A 21,227-nucleotide genomic window follows, 5' to 3' on the forward strand; every position below is an offset into this window, starting at 1 on the left:
TAACAATGTTAGGTAGTCGTCGGCAAAACCATAAGTAGGAAAACCGCTATTATTGAGTTGCCTCAATAGCGTATCTGCTACGAGATTCCATAAAAGTGGTGATAAGACTCCCCCTTGGGGGCATCCACAAACACTCAATTTCCTAATCGCCGCTTGACGCAATGTCGAGAAGAGATGTCGGTTTTTGAGCATTTGGTGAATCCAATTGGAAATCATTGGAGATATACCATGACCCCGTGCGGCTTCCAATATGGCATCGAAAGGCACGTTGTCAAAGGCACCCTCGATATCTAAGAAAACACCCAAGCAGGATTGCTTTTGAGCGAATGCCTTCTCGATATCGTAAACAACTTTGTGTAAAAGAGTCACAGTGGACTTTCCAGATTGGTAAGCATGTTGGTTCACATGAAGAGGCACATTGGCCAGATAAACATCACGGATGTGATGATCCACAATGCGTTCTAAGCATTTCAGAAGAAAAGAGGTCAAACTGATAGGTCTGAAGCTCTTTGCTTCTTCATACGACGCGCGACCCACTTTCGGAATAAACTTCACAGTAATATCCCGCCAGGATTTGGGAATATATCCTGTAGCAAAACTGCAAACAAGTAGTTGTTTCAAAACATGTTTGAAATGATCAAATCCCTTCTGAAGCAAAATAGGATAAATCCCATCTGCCCCAGGAGATTTGAAAGGAGCAAAGCTATTAAGTGCCCATTCAATCGATTCTAAAGTTATGACACTCCGAGCCGAAGCTAAAGAATCATAACTACAAGAAAAGACATCAGGTTCATCCGAAGATGAAATATCCACACATCCGGGGAAGTGTGTACTGAATAAACATTCTAAAACTTCCTCATCAGAGGAAGTGAAATCACCATTTGGCAAACGAAGTTCGTTCACTTGAAAATCCTTAGATTTTGCAAGGATTTTGTTCAATCGACTGGCTTCACTCAGACTGGAAACATTTGTACAAAGGTTTTTCCAGCCGGATCGTTCAGCAGACCGAAGAGCTTTCTGGTAGGCCTTGCGAGCCGACCTGAAAGCTTCCGATCCTGAGCTTCGCCAGATCGGAGTTCCACCAAGGGGTTCCTCTTGTGGTCTTCACAGACCGCAGAGGGCAGGCTTCTTCAAAAGCTTCCATGATGAAGGCCTAACAATCGTCAAGAAAAGATTTAAAAAACTAGCTTTTTTGTCTTGTGTCGCGTCGCGTATTGTGTGTGTCGTGTAGTTCTTACGTTAGTGCAACTGTAAAGTAAACTGTAAAGTGCCATTAATTTGGAAGGAATTTTACTGTGCACCTTTTCAGGATTTCACTCAGTCTATCGAATAACTTCACTATACTCCGTTAAGTAAAAAAATAGTGTGAAAAAATGTTAACGACGAGTGTGCACCTGGAATCACTATGGAAAATACGACAGTTTTTTTTTTTGACTTGCTTTTTTGACAATAATGAACATGTGCACCGCGGAACGATTTATTTCCAAAAAGTGCACCGCGAATCAAAAGGTCTGGAAACCCCTAGTCGAGAGTAAGAGCACCCTTCAGCCTATGCCCCCAAGTTCATCCTATTCCAAAAATAGACGATTTATAGACGATTATTTTCGTTTTTTTTTCGTTATCAAAAAGATATCCTAACAAAAAAATACAAAATTTAAAAATAAAAAAGCGTGTCAGCCAAAAGCTAGAACGATACGGTTGGCAGGGAATGTTGTTATCATCCGGTTGGTTCAAAAAGGTTCGGAGAGAAGAGTGCACGATGGGCGAACAAGGTGATATGGAAAGTATTAGGCGTGACCGAGGATGGGCAGCGGCCTTCGGAATCCTCCAAGGACATGCTTCTATTTAAGATTTTTTAATGAAACTTAGCTTAGTTTCGCTATGATTTACAATTTTTCTGAAACTTCCTAGAAATTCCCTATGAGATGTTTCCAGGGTCCCTCCACAAGCTTTTTCTAGGATTCCTTCAAAAGTTTTTTTTTATTATTTCAGAAGTTCTTTCTCACATTTTTAAAAGAACTCCTTGTAGGTTTCGTCCAGATATTTCAGGAATTCCTCCAAAAGTTCCTTCTACGATTCTTGCAGGAATTTTTTGAGGGATTCCTGCACGAGTTTTTTTCTTTCTGGAATTCATCCAAGAAAAAAATCTTTGATTTCTTTGAAAACTTTCGCTGAATTCTCACCAGTATCGTTGGAATTTCTTCAGGATTTTATAGTGGGACTTTACCAAAACTTCTAGCTAATTTCAGATAGATGTGTCAAGTCAGAAATACAGTTCTGTAATGTTTTCTCTTTCAAGATGCAAAAATGTATGACATATCTGTCTAGTGGAGACGTGGGGTTAGCTTAACTGAACACAAATGGCTCTGCTTTCGGCAACTTTTGCCTTTTCGTTGGGATGTGTACAGAGATCCGTCGTCCTGATAAAGTGGCATTCGCTGTTGCATTCAAACAAAATTTGATGATAATAGGAAAATTAGGCCTGGATCTCAACCTTCATCATAAAACTCTCAGAATTTCGGATTACAAGATGAATTTAGGAATGTAATATTAAGTGAACTGGGAACTGTAATTTTAAAAATTTTATTCGTAATTTGTCCAGAAACACGAAAGTGTAACTTTCTTGGGAATCCGTCCCAGGTTTTTCAGCATGTTCACGTATACTGTTGATTAATTTTAGAAATAAACGTCACACTTGCAGACTAATCTTTCTTGAAATTTCGGTTTGAATTCATCCTCATTCGAAATGATGATTCTGCAAACTGATACCCCAGGACGCCAATGCCAATGTCAATGTGAAGAATAGCACCTATGACAAAAAAGCTCTTAACTAATAACTTTGGAAAGCTTTTTGCAGCAGTGGAAGGAAAAGAACAATGTTGGAACATCCCAACACTGTTTGTTTCACACAACAAGCCCTGTATCCAACGCCACGTGACCACTGTGTCGATTTCCCGGAACGAACACCTTTCGCCCATTTTTTGCACCATTCAATCCAAATTTGACCTTTTTCTGAGAACACCAACCAGCCCCACAACAACCTCTTGCGGAACAAAGACACGGCTAAATCACCGGAGCGAAACGTAGACCTATTACGGAGATGACAAAAGTTCGTCCGATCTATCCGAGCAGCTACAGACATCCTCGTTCTCTCCGCCATTCAAGGTGCCGAGCTGTGATTAGGAGAAATTTTATGTGGTTCTGGTTCTGGTTCTGGCACCTTCAGCTTTCCGTTCCGTGCCCTGCTGGAAAGATCTGGAAATTGAAACGCAAGTGGGAGGAAAATTAATGGCGAAAACTTTCGTCACCCAAAGTACACCCATTTGTTGTTTCGATGCACGGTAAATTGACCCGAGTTAACAACTGTCGTCAACGGCGGCGCGGTGGTGCGGTGGTGGCGTCTGGTTTTCGCCGAAAAGGAACGAAAGGTGGTGGGATATGGCCTTCCGGCGGCCGATGGCAGAGAAGTGAAACATTTAGCAATTCATTTCGTCGACTGGGTCTGGTTTTTCGATTTCCCTTTGTTGCGGAAAGTTGATTTGATGAATTTCGCCCATCATCGTGTCGAGTGTTCTGCGTGCGTAGGTGGGCTGTGTCTACGCTGGGAAATTTATTGTTTGAGAAGTCAATTAGAAAGCTTTGCAGGGATTTGGCCATGCCGATTGTTTAATTAGGAACGAGGCGGCGAATGTCGTGGTCGATGGTTAATATTTGGATAGGGTATGTAAAACAATTGAATGCGACAAAGATTAATTAAATGAGGTTTTATGCAATGAAGGAGAATTTCTTGATAATGGTCGTATTGTCACAGTGGAAACTGCTTAATAATTTAATGCATTTGAGGTTTATGCGTATATGCTTTATTAAAACTGTGAAACAAAGATTCTTCTCAGTGTCATAGCCATTGGCGTAGCTAGGACTTTTTTCTGGAGGTGACCCAGGGGGTCTGATTTAAGATGACTTTTAAGCAACAAGGTCGTCCAATATGTAAAAATGCAAACTGGCGTTTCTGTTATGAACAATGAAAATGATTGATTTAGATTTGTTTCTAGTCCCGTAAAATATATGGGTATGAACAATGCCTCCAGGATTTTTTCTAAAACTTGTTGCAGTGATTCATGGATCTTCATGGATTCCTTCAGAGATTCCTTCAATATTGTATCTAAGGATTCCACGAGATATTTCTTTCAGGATTTGTCTTGGGATACCTTCAGAGGTTCCTCCAGTGATTGTTCTAGTGTTGTATTCGCGGTTTACTTAGGGAATTTCTCCAGAGATTCTTTAAGATATTTCTGAAGGTATTCCTTCAGAGATTTCTTCAGGGATTACTCCATATATTTCTTCAAGAATTTCACTACAGATTGATCCAATAATTCCATACGGAATAATTTGAAGTATTTCTGCAGGAATGTCTTCCAGAATTTTTTTTAAATGAATTTCATTAGAGTTCATTCAAAAACTAATCAATGTACAATTGCTTGTAAATTCCGTACATAAATCCTTTAGGAGTCCATTATATAGTTCCTTCAATAATTCGTCTAGAAATTACAGCAGACATGGATTTTTTTTTCACGTTTTCTGTCAAGGGATTACTACAGAAATTCTTCCAAGAATTCGCTAAGAAAACACTTTTCTCCTTCCTTAAGGAACTCCTTATGGGGTTTCTTTAGAAATTCCTCCGAGAACAAATTCCGGGATTATTTTCAAAATGCTTCCAAAAGCTCTTCTTGGAATTCTATCAGGAATTCCTCCAGGAATTCATACAGAAACTACCCAAGTTAAGGGATTCCTTTAGGAATTTATCTTGGCATTTCTTCCGAGATTCCTCCTGGGGTTCCCTCAGGAATTGCTACAAGGATTCCTCCAAGAGTTCCTCCACGTACTCTTTTTTGGATTTCTTCAGGATTTCTTCCAGAATTTTAGTGATTTCTACTAAATTTCCTCCTGGGATTTCTTCAGAAAATCCTCCGGAAATTCCCTCAGAAATTATTCCATGGATTTCTTCCTGGGCCTCCAGGAATTCTTTAAGGGATTCCTCCAGAAATTTACCCTAGAATTGCGCCCGGAATTTATCCAGGAATTATTCCAGGTTTTCCTAAAGGATCTCATGCAGGCATTTCCACCAAGAATTATCTTAAGAATTGATCCAGAAAGTCCTCTAGAAATTCCTTTAAAAATTCCTACAGCAATTCCTTCAGTAATTTCTACAGAAGTCCTCCAGGGATTTTTCCAAGAATTTATTCAATAATTCCACCAAAAATTTTTCCAGGAATACTTCCGGGATTTCTTCCAGGATTTCCTCCAGAAACTTGTCTTCCAGAGATTCCTCCAAGAATTATTTCACGGAATCCCCCAGAAATTCCACCAGCAATTCCTTCAGAAATTTACCAGGAATTCCTTCAGGGATTCCTCTAAGGATTCTTCCAGAGATTTCTCCAGGTATTCCTCCAGTATTTCATCCACATATTCCTCCAAAAATTCCTCCCGGAATTCCTGCAGAAATTCTTCTGGGATTTCCTCTAGGATTTTCTCAAGAATTTTCTCCAGGGATCCCTCCAGGAATTCTTCCAGGAATAATTCGTCCGAAGTACTCCAAATATTCCTCCAGGAATTTCTCAAGGAATTCCTTCTGGAATTCCACCAAAAATTTGTCAAGAAGTTCCTCAGACATTTCTCCTTAGGTTCTCCGAGAAATTCCTCCAGGGATTTTTCGAAGAATTCCCCAGGGATTCTTTCAAGAAATTTCTCTATGGATCTCTACCGGAATTTCTAAAGTGGTTTCTTCAGTGAGTTCTCCAGGGATTGCTATTAGAGTTCTTCTAAGGAACTCATCCAGGGATTCTGTTAGGATTTCTCCATGGATTTGTTCCAGGAATTTCTGTAGTTAGTCCTCCAATAACTTCTACTATGGAATTCTTCCAGTATTTTTCCAGGAATTCCTGCAGGAAAATCCTTTAATAACATCATTCATGGATTCATCCAGGGATTGTTTTAAAAATTTATCCAGGAAAAACTCCAGGCATTCGTCCAGGAATTTCTCCAGGGATGCCTCCAGCAATTCTTCCAATTATTCCTTAAGAAATTCCTTCGGAATTTATTCAAGAATTCCTCTAGCCGTTTCTCCAGGATTTCTTCCAGGTATACTTTCAAAAATTCCTCCAGTAATTCCTCCAGGTATTCCGACAGGAATTTCGCCAGAAGTTCCTTCAGGATTTCCACCAGAGCTGCCTCTAGGAATTGCTTCTTTTCCAGGAATTCTTCCAGGAACGTCTCAAAAAATTCCTCTACAAATTCCTCCAGGAATTTCTACAAAAAATTCTCCAAGAATTATTTCCAGAAATTTGTTTGGGAATTCCTCCCAGTAATTAATGCAGGGATTCCTTTAGGTACACTTTCTCAAATTCCTGATATTCCTACAGAGTTTACTCCAGGCATACCTGCAGGAATTCTTCTAGGGAATCCTCGTTGAATTCCTTCAGATATTGCACCAGCAGTTCTTTCAGGGATTGCTCCAGAAATTCCTGTAGTGATTTCGTTCAGAAATTCCTCTCTGGATCTTTTCGAAAATTTATGCAGCGGCTGGTTTAGAAGTTTAAGAAGTGACTTGGTAGGTTTTCGGCTTTCAGTCACAGAAAAAGCGTTGATTATTCTAAATCATTGCCTACGTTTCGATCCTATGGTTGGGATCTTCATCAGGGCCTGTTTATTGTGTAAAAGAGGGGGGGGGGGTGCTCTTAATTTTTATAGTTCGTTTTTGATTAGTTTAATTACTCACTCGATATGAATCAACTTGTGAAGATCGTGTTGATCACACGGTGGAATGTCGTTTGCAGAATTGACTGTAGAGACTGTCCCAGCGCATACATCGGAATGACTACCAACAAGTTGCGGACCCGCATGTATGGCCATCAAACCCACATCAACACTCTTGAAAACAAACTGGCAGAAGGTTACCAATACACCGATCCCGAAATACAGCTGTTACAAGAGAAATCGGCACTGATGAACCACTGTATCAATCACCAACACCGTTTCAACATCCAACAACCATCCCTCGTCGATTCAACCTACAAGAGACAAGCTCTGCAATTGTTGGAAATGTGCCATATTGCGACGACTTCCAACACGGTCAACCATCGGACAGACACCGATAATTTAAGCTGTGCGTACGCAAATCTGCTCTCAACGATCAAAACCCAGAGAGGAACGAGAAATGCGTCGTCAACTACTAACAAAATTCGACAAAATACAAGAATTCTAACCACCCCACTAACACAAACAAATCCGACCAACCAAACACCACCAACTATAAACACTCCACAGTAACCCCAATCTGGCGAACAAGAACAGAAGTGTTCCCAAAGTGCCAAGTGTTGCGACTCGAACGGTTAAACGTACCACCCACCCACCATCTCAACCAGGGTGCTGGTTGGTCTAAGTATGATCGTAATTTGCTTCTCAAATCTCCTTTAATCAATAATTTCCTAATCACAGTGTTACAAGTGCGGTGCCCGAACCCAATGCAAACGACATTCCACCGTGTGATCAACACGATCTTCACAAGTTGATTCATATCGAGTGAGTAATTAAACTAATCAAAAACGAACTATAAAAATTAAGAGCACCCCCCCCCCCCCCCCCTCTTTTACACAATAAACAGGCCCTGATGAAGATCCCAACCATAGGATCGAAACGTAGGCAATGATTTAGAATAATCAACGCTTTTTCTGTGACTGAAAGCCGAAAACCTACCAAGTTTCCATAGATCCAGTCAGTCCCCGTAAGAAATCACAATTTAAGAAGTGAGTTCATCATATTTTATAGAGGTTCACCCAAATTTCCCAGAATTACCTGATGAATTTTTGGATTATTTGAGGGATTTCTGGCGTAATTCCTCCAAGCGATTTGTACTGGAATACTTTAAGATAATTTTAGAGGGATACAGGAGACAGGAAGTTCTTCAAGAAGTCATCCAGGAATTCTCTCACAATTATCTCCAAATAATCTTTAAGGAGTTCATCCACAGATTTATCCATGAATTCCTTCAAGAATGCCCCCTTAAGCTCCTGCAAAGGAGTTTTTTCAGAATTTCGTCCTGCAATTCTTTCAGGAATACATCCGGCATTTCTTACTTTCAATATATAAGTACTTGCATGGTAGAAGTGCTTTCAGTAATTTTTCCAGTTTTTTTTTCTGGAATTCACCCAGGGAAGACTCTTTTGGAGTTCTCCCTGGGTTTCCTCCAGAAATTTCTCTAGGAATTGCTTTTTAAATTCCTCCATACATTTTTTAACACATTCCAGCTATTCGTCCAGGAATTATTTCAGACGAATTCCAGGATTTTTTCAAAAATTTTATCATTTGGGAGTTCTCCGAAAAGACTCCGAAAACAATTATTTAAGAATTTCTCAAGGGATTCCCTTCAGAAATTCTTACAAGGACACCTCGAGGGTTTCCTCCAGTGATAGTTCCAAGGTTTTTATGAAAAAAACTTCAAAAGTTTCTTCCAATGATCCTTTAAGGAATACGTCAATTGACATTTGTAAAATATTTTGTTATTAGATGAGCATATGCAGTATAGGAGTGTATAAAATTGTTTTCAAAGAAATTCTGGCAAGGATGTACTCGGAACAATACAGCTAAGGATTTATTCTTAGAAAATAAATAGAGATCGGGGCTATTTCTAGATTTCTAATAAGCTAAGACAAATTGAATGATTAATAATTGGAAAAACTCCAGTTAGTCATAAAAGGCATTATGTAGACATTTTCAAAAAATCTTCGGATGGGTTCCCATTGTGTTATACTGAAGAAAATTTTGAAGTAGGTCATGAAGAAAATTCTGGGTTATTCCTCAAAAGAGTTCGTAATTTCCAAAAGAATGCAGCTATGATATGATGGGAAAGTAGATATTAGCAAAAAAAAAGCTCCAGAAGAATCAAGCACGAGTAAAGAAAAAAAAAACCTTAACCTTTATAAATTGGCCACCGCTACCAGCACAACGCTGTTTAGAATAGGTGTGGTTCTTTTTTTCAACGCAATGTACAAAATACAACAGAGTGCAGTAATGTTTTGCGAATATAATTTTATTATTTACAATTTCATTGCGTTACATTAAGATATAAAAGCTAGTTGGTATATATTTGCCAAGCCAGCTCGCCTACCCCAACCACCACAGCTAACCCACACCACCACACCGCCCGAAAAAGGCCTAACGTCGAAACTAGGACAACGCCTTAAAGAAGTTCAATGAGAACTTTTAAAGATATTTTAATTAACTTTCTCAATGACCATTTGAATTTGTGCATTGTTTGATAGATGCGCAGATACTCGATGCCCAAGAAAGTCCAGATAATTTATATTGACCGACTAAAAATCAACAACATTTTGCGGTAATGCTGCTAGAAAATTCAGAGGATCTTTGGGATTTCGTAGATTATTTTCTGAAATTTTGAATAAAATCAGATGAAAGTTCAAAACGTTTTAGAACTTTTGGTAATACTTATTAAATGTTTAAACAAATTTTTTAAACATTTTATCTCAATATATACTTCAGCCTATACCTAAGGCTTCAATATGCTGCTTCGTTTAAAGTTTTTTATTCACTACAAACATTTGAAAAATCTGTATATGTTCAGAGTGTCATTTGGATTTTTTTCAAATTTTGTTCAAGTGTTTTCAACTTTTTAAAACTCTTCTATTATAATATTTTTATACAGGACCTTTTCTGCATTTGAAGTTTAGTAGGTCCTGTATAAAAATATTACAATAAGAGAGTTAAGAAGAAGAACCTACTAAACATCATATGCAGAGTAGTTCCTACATTTTTCCGTTCAACTACTGTACTTTTATTAGTGGAAAACGGTAGTGGTGTTCTGGCAGATTCTGGCTCCAGGCCCCCTTCTAGCTATACCAATGGTAACAGCGTCAGGGCGGAAATAAACAAACTATTGAACAAAATCCTATGTAAACGGAAGTTAAGTATGCTATATTGCCCTCCAGGTAAAAAGAAAGACAACAAAGCATCTAGTGGGGGTAAAGACATCATTACTGAAGAAAGATCTATGAAACAATTACCTGTGTGTCGTGTAATGGACACTCCATGTGCCCTAAGGTCTAATGTTTTGGTCCGACTGGTCATCTAACCCAGGTCTCTTCCACATCATTTTGCTGAAAACACGATTGTTTTAACCGTACATCGTTGCATTGAACCATTTGGTGTTTCGTGTATTATCCGTTGCGTAAAATTAGTGTTCGTTCAATGTCAGTCTATGCAACCTCTGGTTTAATAATGTTGTTTTGTCAAACCCCATTCGAAGTACCGCATGAGTCGTGACACCTATTTTATAGAATGATGCAATCTGCAGATCAAATACCCTGGGGTACCTTTTCTTGGGTTCTGTTCTAAGAGCAGGGTTGATGTTGGGAACGAATCACTAAAACCTCATTTTCTATATTCCTTACCGTCGTGGTACATACGTTAGGGATGATTTCGAAAAGGGGGGGGGGCGCGTGCATAAATAAGTTGTCCTTTCTTCCCTTTTCAACATGCCCGTGACTAAGGAAGGGGTTTTGGGGGTTAAACCCCTCCCATTAATGTTCCATACACTTGGCGCCGCTCCGCCCTTTGCCAAAATTGGGAAAACCCCTCCCTTAAGCTCCCGGATGGAAAGGAGGGGGGTGGGGGCAACTCAACTTGCTGTTGGTTAACCCGCCATTTTCTCTGTATTTCAAATACGATTCGGAAGACCATTGCAGTTACGGAATCTCACTTGTCCACCCCCTTTACATACTTTCTACACTGTTATCCGGAGTGATATCTCTACCGCAGATTAATTATCATGCATGTCTTGCATCTAAGGGCCCATATAGCCGAGGCGGTAAACGCACGGGTATTCAGCATGACCACGCTGGGGGTGACGGGTTCGATTCCCGGTCGGTCCAGGACCTTTTCGTAAAGGAAATTTCCTTGACTTCCTTAGGCATAGAGTATCTTCGTGCCTGCCACACGATATACGCATGCAAAATGGTCATTGGCAGAGGAAGCTCTCAGTTAATAACTGTGGAAGTGCTCATAGAACACTAAGCTGAGAAGCAGGCTTTGTCCCAGTGAGGACGTTACGCCAAGAAGAGAGAGAAGAGAGAGAGAGTCTTGCATCTCTTGACATACTAGATGAATGCTTCGTCATCATCTCGCCGTTCGCGCACTCCAGACATACGGGGGAGCCTTCATGTCCAAATCTGTGCAAATACCACCTGTAACACTTTTTATGACGATGTGACCCAGATACTTGCATTTTTGGAAGCTTCCTATGAAAATAATCATCTGCTTCTAATGAACTAATAAATAAAGTAAGTAGTTTCGTTGATTGCTTATTAGTAAACTTCTGACGAAAGCAATCAGTCTGTCTGGACATTTGAGTTAGATAATTCTAATGACTATGCTGAAACGAGCAACCATGACATGATTTCATCTTTAATTGGACCGAATTGCTTTCCATGTAACTATTACCTATGAAAATTGTTGAAGTTAGCAAAACCGGGTCGGGGTCAATCATATCGATGCATGCAAGTCCATATTAAGTATTCCACTCACGCAAATCTGCGGCTGAGCTAACATGCACCAACTCGGCCACTTCACAGAAACCGATGAAATCACCAAACCGTAACCGAAATATCCATTTCTCACCCATTAATTCAATTTCCTTTTTCTGCGACATTAAGCATCCTTTCGCTCATTAAATTTCCTGTCGCTGTCCGTCCGCATAACCGTGGATGGAACCTGTCATCCCGAAGCGGAGAGTATATCCCACCATAAAAGAGTGATTGCTTTTCTTCCGAACTGGATGCGCTACCAGTCGGTTCAGCCTCCTCCCCCTCTTGATCCCATACGCTCCTTTGTAAACAACAAATTGCCAGCTTCCGAAGAGCATAAACAAACATTGCCGGAGCCCCAAAGCTGAGCAACAATGACACGCTGGTGAAAGCGGGGTAAAATGCGTTTAGCTTCTTTCGGCTGGTGAATTTTCTGTGCAGCCGAAGCGGTGAACGCGTGGGGTTTCTCAAGAATTTATTGCGGGTGACGGGTACGAACATGGCCATTCGTAGCACCTTCTTTGAGCACAGCCTCCCGTATCGTTACACCTGGAGATCACCACAACAAACGGAATCGCAAATCGACCACGTTCTGATTGATGGACGGCACTTCTCCGACATTATCGACGTCAGGACCTATCGTGGCGCTAATATCGACTCTAATCACTATCTGGTAATGGTTAAACTGCGCCCAAAACTCTCCGTTGTTAACAATGTACAGTACCGGCGGCCGCCCCGGTACGATCTAGAGCGACTAAAGCAACCGGATGTCGCCACCGCATACGCGCAGAATCTCGAGGCAGCGTTGCCGGACGAGGGTGTGCTCGATGTGGCCCCTCTAGAGGACTGCTGGAGTACAGTCAAAGCAGCCATCAATAACGCAGCCGAGAGCACTATCGGGTACGTAGAACGGAGGCGACGAAACGATTGGTTCGACGAGAAGTGCAGAGCGGTTCTGGAGGAGAAGGATGCAGCGCGGGCGGTAATGCTGCAGCATGGAACCCGACAGAATGTGGAGCGATACAGACAGAAGCGGAAGCAGCAGACCCGTCTCTTCCGGAAAAAAAACGCCGCCTGGAAGAAGCGGAGTGCGAGGAAATGGAACTGCTGTGCCGTTCACAGGAAACACGCAAGTTCTACCAGAAGCTCAACGCATCCCGCAAACCCGATCAGAAAGGCATAACAAAAACATAACATAATTATAACAACGGTTGATATCTATATCAAGGTTTGTTATATTTAGATATATTTGTTGGAATCGGTACGAAAACTAGATTGTATTATTTCAAGGTTCTTACAAAGTCAGTTACAATAAATGAATATATGACTTGGACATCATTACATCAACATTATAACAAACTCAGTAATAATTTTTTAAATGCAATGTGTAACTAATCTATATTTTTTTTGGTAGTGTTTAGTGCGTAAATTAACCGCTGTATGGCGCCATTGTGTTTAGAAAATACACAATTGTTGATATCCTTTATTATATGAACTACCAAAACAGCTCATGTCTTCATAAAATTTGTACAGAAAGCTTGTGACTTTGGAAGTTGGAAAATGAGAAAAGCAACTCCACCATTACGTGATGATATTTGGTAATTTTAAATGGTTCTTGTCATGCTTCAGATCACCTGCACAGTTCGTATGCTCAGCAAAGTTGTTCATGATTCTTGAAATTCTCGAATGAAAAAAAAAAATATGCACAATTTCACTACTACGAGCTATTTGATATGTTAAACCTAATTATTCTGCTGTCCTGGGAAGTTCTGATCATCACTCATCAGCAAAGTTGTTGAGAAGTTCTTGGCTCTCAAGTGGAAAATGTTATATGTAATTGAACCGCGGCGTTTACATTTGTTCAGAGGATTTTGTACATGTTTTACAGGTTGAATGTTTATTATGGATAGCTACGGAGTACTTTCTGTGAATATTTCTAGAGAAATAAAGAGTATTCCTCTTGTAGTTTTTCTAGCGAGCTCACTAGAAGTTCTTCCAAAGATCTTTCCGAGAGTTTTCTCAACGATTCCTGCGTGAATTCTTACTGACGATCCTCCAGTCAAATATTCAAATATTTCTCCAAAAATTCTTTAAGAGATTTCCCCTAGAGTTCCTCTAGAAATTGTGGTTGGAGAATTCTTCAGCAACTTCTCCAAGGATTTCTTAAGAAAGGCTTCCGATGATTCCTACAAAAATTTACTCTAAAGATTTCTACGGTTTCCCTAGAGATTTTTTCCAATAATTTTCAAAGGATTCCTCCAGGAATTTCTACAAAAAATCCATAAAAAAAATCCTCCATGTATTCTTCCGGGTAATCCTCTAAAGAATTCTTCATCAATTCCTCCATGACTTTTTCCATGACCTCCTCTTTGAATTCTTCAAAGAACTTTGCCCCAAGGATTTGTTGGAAGATTATTTCATATACATGTTGGGATGTCAAGGAAACCACTCCTATGATCCTTCATCTCTGATCATAGAACACGAAAACACATTTCAATTCACCAATTATATTTCACCGACCAGATCAAGTCGCCTTTGATCTGTTGGAGCTCACAACTGTAACTACTAATATGATTTCAATTGTACAGTATACAGATCATTCGTGATAGGGGTTTCCCGCAAGGTTTAACTTAAGTTTAAAATCCAACATACATTTCCTCCCTTGAGAATTTCTTCAGAGAATCCAAAAGGGAGATTCTTTAAGACATTCTTAACAAATTACTTCAGCTTATGCATCACAAATTCCTTAAAGGATTCTTCATCAGGGAAAATCCATCAGAAATTCTGAAGGATCTCAGTAATTAATTAAGTTCTAGTTTTAAAGTTAAACTTTTCAATCCAATTCCAATTTCTTCAAATTTCTTAGTATTTGGTCACCGCATAGATAATCGGTGTATGCATATCTGCCGATCGAAATAGTTATGTATGTACTACCAAATGAAGTGTAGTTGTTTTGTTAGAGGTAATAAAATATTTAGTTCAACAGCGAAACGAAGTGTTTTGATATCCCTTTGGACTTCCTGTACGCTCTGTGTTCGAAAACAAATTACTTCAAGTATTTATCGAAAGGTTTTTTTTACAAATTTTATCGATAATTACACCATTGACTCATTATGGAAATGCTTTTTTCTATCCTTTTAAAAATTCATTCATAAATTCCTCCAAGGGAATATTCCTACCGATACATTCACCACTTAAGCGCCATAATACTACTGAACAACTTTGCAGAAGGAATATCATTAATTATTAATAATGAAATAAAACATGCCACAAAACGCTTAAAACATTTAAATAAACGCTGGCGCAACAAGTGCTTAGATCCACACTTTTCACTATTTGAAAGTCATTAGCTATCTGTTCAACTCAGTTAATAACACGAAGATATAATTGCTATCAACTGTATTAAGAACAGTTTCGTGTGACGTCCAGTCGCGTAGGTACAGCGATGTGGGCTCCAGCTCCGACGTAGTAAACGCTGGCTCTAGTGCACAACAAGCGTACACAACATTGAAGCTGAGGAACTAAATGGGCTGTAGTAACGTGCATAGTGACGTCATAACTGGGTATGGTGACGTCATACTTTCCCTCTCCGGTATGTTGGATCAGCGAGTCTATTTATAGAGGAGCTACCAATATGAAGAACCATTTCAGCTTATATTGCCCCTCACTTCAAGTGTTGCGATGGCGTCACTGGTAAAAATGACGAGCTCCTGTTCTAGGTTCTAGCCGTCCTAGATTCGAATCCCTGGGTTTTATGTATACAATGTGGAGAAGTTTTTTGGTGCCAGTAACTTTTTACTAAAAATAAAATGTCACTCTAAAAATTGATTACCCAAAAATGAGTTAATTTTTACACTACTTAATTTATACCCAATATATTTATATCTGGTTTATAACAACATGTGATATAATTTGATTGATTTTTTATATCTCACTAGCTGTACCCGGCAAACTTTGTCTTGCCTACTGCGTTTTTTGACGTTTCAAGTTTCTATCCAAGACCAAATCCCCGGTGAAAATGTATGGAATATCGATTTTCAAAAACTCTCAATTTTCCTATGTGTTTTGGATCATAAACCTTCCTTGGGTGAAAACTAACAGAACAAAACTAAGACGACCAAAATCGGACCTCCCGCTCGCAAGTTATGCGCGGTCCCACGTATGCCACTGCATTTTTATATATATATAGATTTTGTTATATAAGCTTGTTATAATTGTATCAAGATCAGTTATAATTATGTTATGACTAGAGCAATTTTAGTTATATTTTTTGTTATTTTAACACCTAACCGGCGATTTTTATAACTCATTCTGTTATGAAAAATCTTTGAAATAAATAACTTAATCGGTTATAATTTTGTTATGCCTTTCTGATCGGGAAGGCTACGTGCCGCAAGCCGAAATCTGCAGGGATAAGGACGGGTGCCTTCTGACGGACAAACGTGAGGTGATCGAAAGGTGGAAGCAGCACTTCGACGAGCACCTGAATGGAGAAGAGAATGTAAGCACGGAGAACCAAGGCAGCGGAGGAAATGACTATGTTGGTGCAGCAGAGGACGGGGACGAACCAACTCCCACGCTGAGGGAAGTTAAGGATGCCATCCACCAGCTCAAAAACAACAAAGCGGCTGGTAAGGACGGTATCGCAGCAGAACTCATCAAGACGGGCCCGGAAAAGCTGGCCACCTGTCTGCACCAGTTAGTAGTCAAGATCTGGGAAACCGAACAGCTACCGGAGGAGTGGAAGGAAGGGATAATCTGTCCCATCCACAAGAAAGGCGACAAGTTAATGTGTGAGAACTTTCGAGCGATCACCATTTTGAATGCCGCCTACAAAGAGCTATCCCAGATCATCTTCCGTCGTCTTTCCCCTAGAGTAAATGAGTTCGTGGGAAGTTACCAAGCCGGTTTCATCGACGGCCGGTCGACAACGGACTAGATCTTCACCGTACGGCAAATCCTCCAGAAATGCCGTGAATACCAGGTCCCAACGCATCACCTGTTCATCGACTTCAAAGCGGCATACAACAGTATCGACCGCACAGAGCTATGGAAAATTATGGACGAGAACAGCTTTCCCGGGAAGCTAATTAGACTGATAAGAGCAACGGTGGACGGTGTGCAGAACAGCGTAAGGATTTCGGGTGAACTATCCAGTTCATTTGAATCTCGACGGGGACTACGACAAGGTGATGGATTTTCCTGCCTACTATTCAACATAGCCCTGGAAGGTGTTATGCGACGAGCCGGGCTCAACAGCCGGGGTACGATCTTCACGAAATCCAGTCAATTTGTCTGTTTTGCGGATGACATGGATATTATTGCTAGAACATTTGGAACGGTGGCAAAACAGTACACCTGCCTGAAACGTGAACCAGCAAAGGTCGGACTGGTGGTGAATGCGGCTAAGACAAAGTACATGCTGGTAGGTGGGACTGAGCGAGACAGGACAAGCCTTGGCAGCAATGTTACGATAGACGGGGATACTTTCGAGGTGGTAGAGAATTCGTCTACCTCGGTTCCTTGCTAACGGCTGACAATAACGTGAGTCGTGAAATACGAAGGCGCATCATCAGTGAAAGTCGTGCCTACTATGGGCTCCAGAAGAAACTGCGGTCAAAAAAGATTCACCCTCGCACCAAATGTACCATGTACAAGACGTTAATAAGACCGGTGGTTCTCTACGGACACGAGACATGGACGATGCTCTAGGAGGACCTGCAAGCACTCGGAGTTTTCGAGCGACGGGTGCTTAGGACGATCTTCGGCGGCGTACAGGAGAACGGTGTGTGGCGGAGAAGGATGAACCACGAGCTCGCTGCACTTTACGGTGAACCCAGCATCCAGAAGGTGGCTAAAGCCGGAAGGATACGGTAGGCAGGGCATGTTACAGGAATGCCAGAAAACAACCTTGCAAAGTTGGTGTTTGCTAACCATCCGGTTGGTACAAGAAGGCGTGGAGCGCAGAGAGCACGATGGGCGGACCAGGTGGAGCGTGATCTGGCGAGTGTTGGGCGTGACCGACGTTGGAGAGCTGCAGCTGCAAATCGAGTATTATGGCGGCGTAATAAGAGATACATAAAATAACAAAAACGAATACCCTAATTTTGTATGATTAACAATAGCAATATATCTAATAGAACAGCATAGCAATAAGAATTTTAGGTATTAGAGCACATATTGCTTTTTCTGTGGTGTTAGTAAGGTTTCCCCTTCTGCTCGAATTCTGAGATCTTTCTGAGATCTTTCTGAGATTTCCCCTGGAGATTTGGAAATGTTTCTGGAATTCCTTTAGATAATGCGTGCCTCCAGAAGTCCCTTTTCAAATCCATCAAGGAGTTTCTATTGGAATTTATTAAGAAGCTCCTCCTGAAATTTATCATGAAGCCTCTACTGTTTTTTTACGCAGAGAAGCTATAGAAGGACGGATTACTTAAGGATGGACTTACAGGGTTGTTCCATAAACTTCCTTCAAGGTTTCTTAAAGTGTTAATTCTGAAATTCCTCAAGAAGCTGTTTCTGAGGATTCTCAGAATGTTCCAGAAATGGATCTGTGATTTTTAAAAGGAATTTTTTGTGAGGTTTCCGCAAAGTGTTTCTTCTGATTGTGAAATTTGTCTAGTTTCTTATGCATTTTTGATGCATTTCTTATGCATTTTTGATTTCCCCTAGAACTCATTTGAATATTTTTCCTGAACTACTAAGATTGTTCGAATAGTTCCTTCTGAGGTCCCTCTACTTTTCATATGGAATTTCTCATAGAGTCGCTTATGATTTCTGTTCAGGAATATACAGGGGATACTCAAAATAACTGGAACAGGTAAAATTTCCACTTTTCAAAAAACGTTGAACTAGCTGTTACTTTTCGAAAATGGCATCGAATATTTTCAAATTTTTACTGTGGGTCCATCAACTAGTTATGTATCAGTGATCGAATTTTTGAAAAAGATCGGGCTTTTCTATATGAAGTTAGAAAGATTCTAGAAAAAGGTATAATTATCCGACAGCCAACTTCACGCTAAAACTGCTCAGCACTAAAATGTGTAAGACCTACTCATAAGTGCATAATTTCCAGACCACACAAAAATGTGTGACAGTTACACATTCTCAAAAAACAGCTCGTACACTCGTCTAGATGCGAAATGTTGATTTTTTTTTGTCTTCCAAGGTCACTAGTAAACCTAGCTAGATTGGCGTACAGAAATTTTTGCGAATTTAACGATTTTTCGGACACTGGAGCTGATTTTGTAAATGTGCAAGGGTTACACATTTTTGGTGTGGTCTGGAAATTATGCACTTTAGTGCTGAGCGGCGTTAGCGTGTTTGAGCTGTTATATCTTCGGATTCAACCAACCGAATGCAATAAAATTTTGATCATTTATGACTAATATAATGAGCTACTAAAAACTTTTGACTAAACTTAAAAATCTTTACATGAAAGAAAATTAAAACGATTAGATTATTTTTCTAATATAACACCAATTTGTCCGAAACTTCAACATCGTTTTAAAATTCGAGATAGTAATTATAGTTCATTTAAATTCCCTCTAATTGACTTGAATATGTTTATGTTTCGAGGGAAAGCAATCAAATTGCCTGCATTAAATTGAAAAAGCAATGAGATGCACATGAAAAATAGATAAATTCCCTAAAAAACATAGAATAAATGAAATCGCTATAACTTATTTTTCTAATATATAATTTCAAATTAGGTCAAATGTTTTTCAAAGCTCATTATATTGATCATAAGTGATCAAAATTTCATTGCATTCGGTTCATTGATTCCGGAGATATAACACTCAAAGTTGGCTATCGGATAATTATACCTTTTTCTTTATAGCTTCATGTAGAAAAGTCCGATCTTTTCCTAAATTGTACCACTGATACACAACTAGTTGATGAACTCACAGTAAAAATTTCAGAATATTTGATACTTTTTACGAAAAGTTACATCTTGTTGAACATATTTGGAGAAGTGAAAATTTTACCTATCCCAGTTATTTTGAGTATCCCCTGTATTTCTTTTGAGACTTTTAAAGAGGTTTTTTGAGTTTGTCCTGAACGTTTCTTTAAGATTCCTCAAATAGACGCTACTTATGTTCTTCCTGATGTTTCATCGAACATTTTTTTTTTCTTCAGAAATCTCTTATACGATTGTTCCCCAAGAATTCTTTCAGTTGAAACTTCTAAGATTCCAGAAGAAAATTCAGGTAGAATAAGGTATACATTAATGCTCCAGATCCACATTTAACCCAGTTCCCCCACACTCTCCGTGGTATGCCTCAAGTTCGTGCTTCCTGATAAAGCCTACTCAAAAAAGCTCCGTCACAGTCACAAAACTGACACAGAATCGAGTGACGAAAGACATCGCGTCGTCGAACGAACGCTCGCTCGCCCGGATGATGTTGCAGGATGATGATAATGTCGTGGGTGGAAAGGATGTGAGGAATCGACAAAAATAAACACTGCCGCTGGCATATTTTTCCGATGATGATGGCATCATGCAGAAAAAAGGCAAACCATCTGCCGATGTAGGTACTTACCGGGCTGGGTTGGGTCGGGCCGAGGCAAGACGTCGTCGCGCGTCGTAGTCCTCGTGTGATGATGATCGAACCAAACGGGACCGCCACCCGTGCCTCGGGCTGTCTCTGTCGGTTGTGTGCAAAAATGGAGCATTCATCATCATTTTGCACATCCGAGAAGATTCTCACCCCATTTTGAATAGACATATACCTACCACCAGAGATAGATCGAGTTCTGTGGGTTTGCGGGTCAGGAGATGACGGTGGGACTGGCCATGTCATCAACTTTAAGACGATTATTTTCGCTGATGCAGAAATCTACCCGGGTCTTGGCTGGGGCCCGTTTGTTCTCCTCGTCCGCACATGGATGTCAGCTGGACCGTGGCGAGGCTAGACTTCGCTGGAAGAACGCCTCCCTCCCGCGTCTTGGGTTGTTTGCTTTTCGGGGCGGGAGGTACTACAGTTGCGGCGTGAATAGTCCGAGGTGGAGCGGACCTGGTTGGATGGTTAGAACACTTGACTATCACGCCGAGGACCTGGGATCGAATCCCACTCCCGACAAACTCACAAAATGTGGGTTCTTCCTTCGGAAGGGAAGTAAAGCGTGGGTCCCGAGATGAACTAGCCTGGGGCTAAAAATCTCGTTAATACAGATAAAAAAAAAATAGTCCGAGGTTTGAATTGGATGACTTCCTGCCAACGGCCAAAGTAAAACGGTCGTCTGAAAAGTGATATTGTTAACGCGCAAACACCCTCCCTTTCCACCATTCCACCTAATGTACTTACGGGACTGGCTTTCAGATCCAAGATGGTCATAAATTTTGCCCTAAAATAGCTTGTCAACTTGAATTACGTGGGTATTATAAAGAAAGTCCTCTCACAACAAGCACACCAGCAATCGCACATTTCCGCAGCTTCCTGTACACACGGCTGCTAACGTCTTCATAATGACTGGCTCCCACCACCCCCCCTGAGCTTCCGTCATCACATCCGATGATGAGTGGATATTAACATAATAGCTGACGCACTGCCGAGATGATGCCGTTTTGCGTTTGGTTGTGTGTGCTGCTGCTGCTGCTGCCAATGAAGATGATGCCCACAACCGACGGAC

General features: G+C 40.4%; 1 protein-coding gene and 1 long non-coding RNA gene across 2 annotated transcripts in view; both read left to right on the forward strand.

The window, feature by feature from the left end:
• Positions 1-21,227, forward strand: part of LOC109400170 (connectin-like) — a 497,439-nt gene that overhangs the window by 132,872 nt on the left and 343,340 nt on the right. The gene's annotated exons all lie outside the window — the stretch shown is intronic.
• On the forward strand, positions 7,274-8,050 carry LOC134291088 (uncharacterized). Its single transcript, XR_009998904.1, has 3 exons — positions 7,274-7,438; positions 7,495-7,578; positions 7,661-8,050. It is a non-coding gene; the product is annotated as an uncharacterized LOC134291088 (long non-coding RNA).

Source organism: Aedes albopictus, chromosome 3 (assembly GCF_035046485.1).
Source record: "Aedes albopictus strain Foshan chromosome 3, AalbF5, whole genome shotgun sequence".
NCBI lineage: Eukaryota > Metazoa > Arthropoda > Insecta > Diptera > Culicidae > Aedes > Aedes albopictus.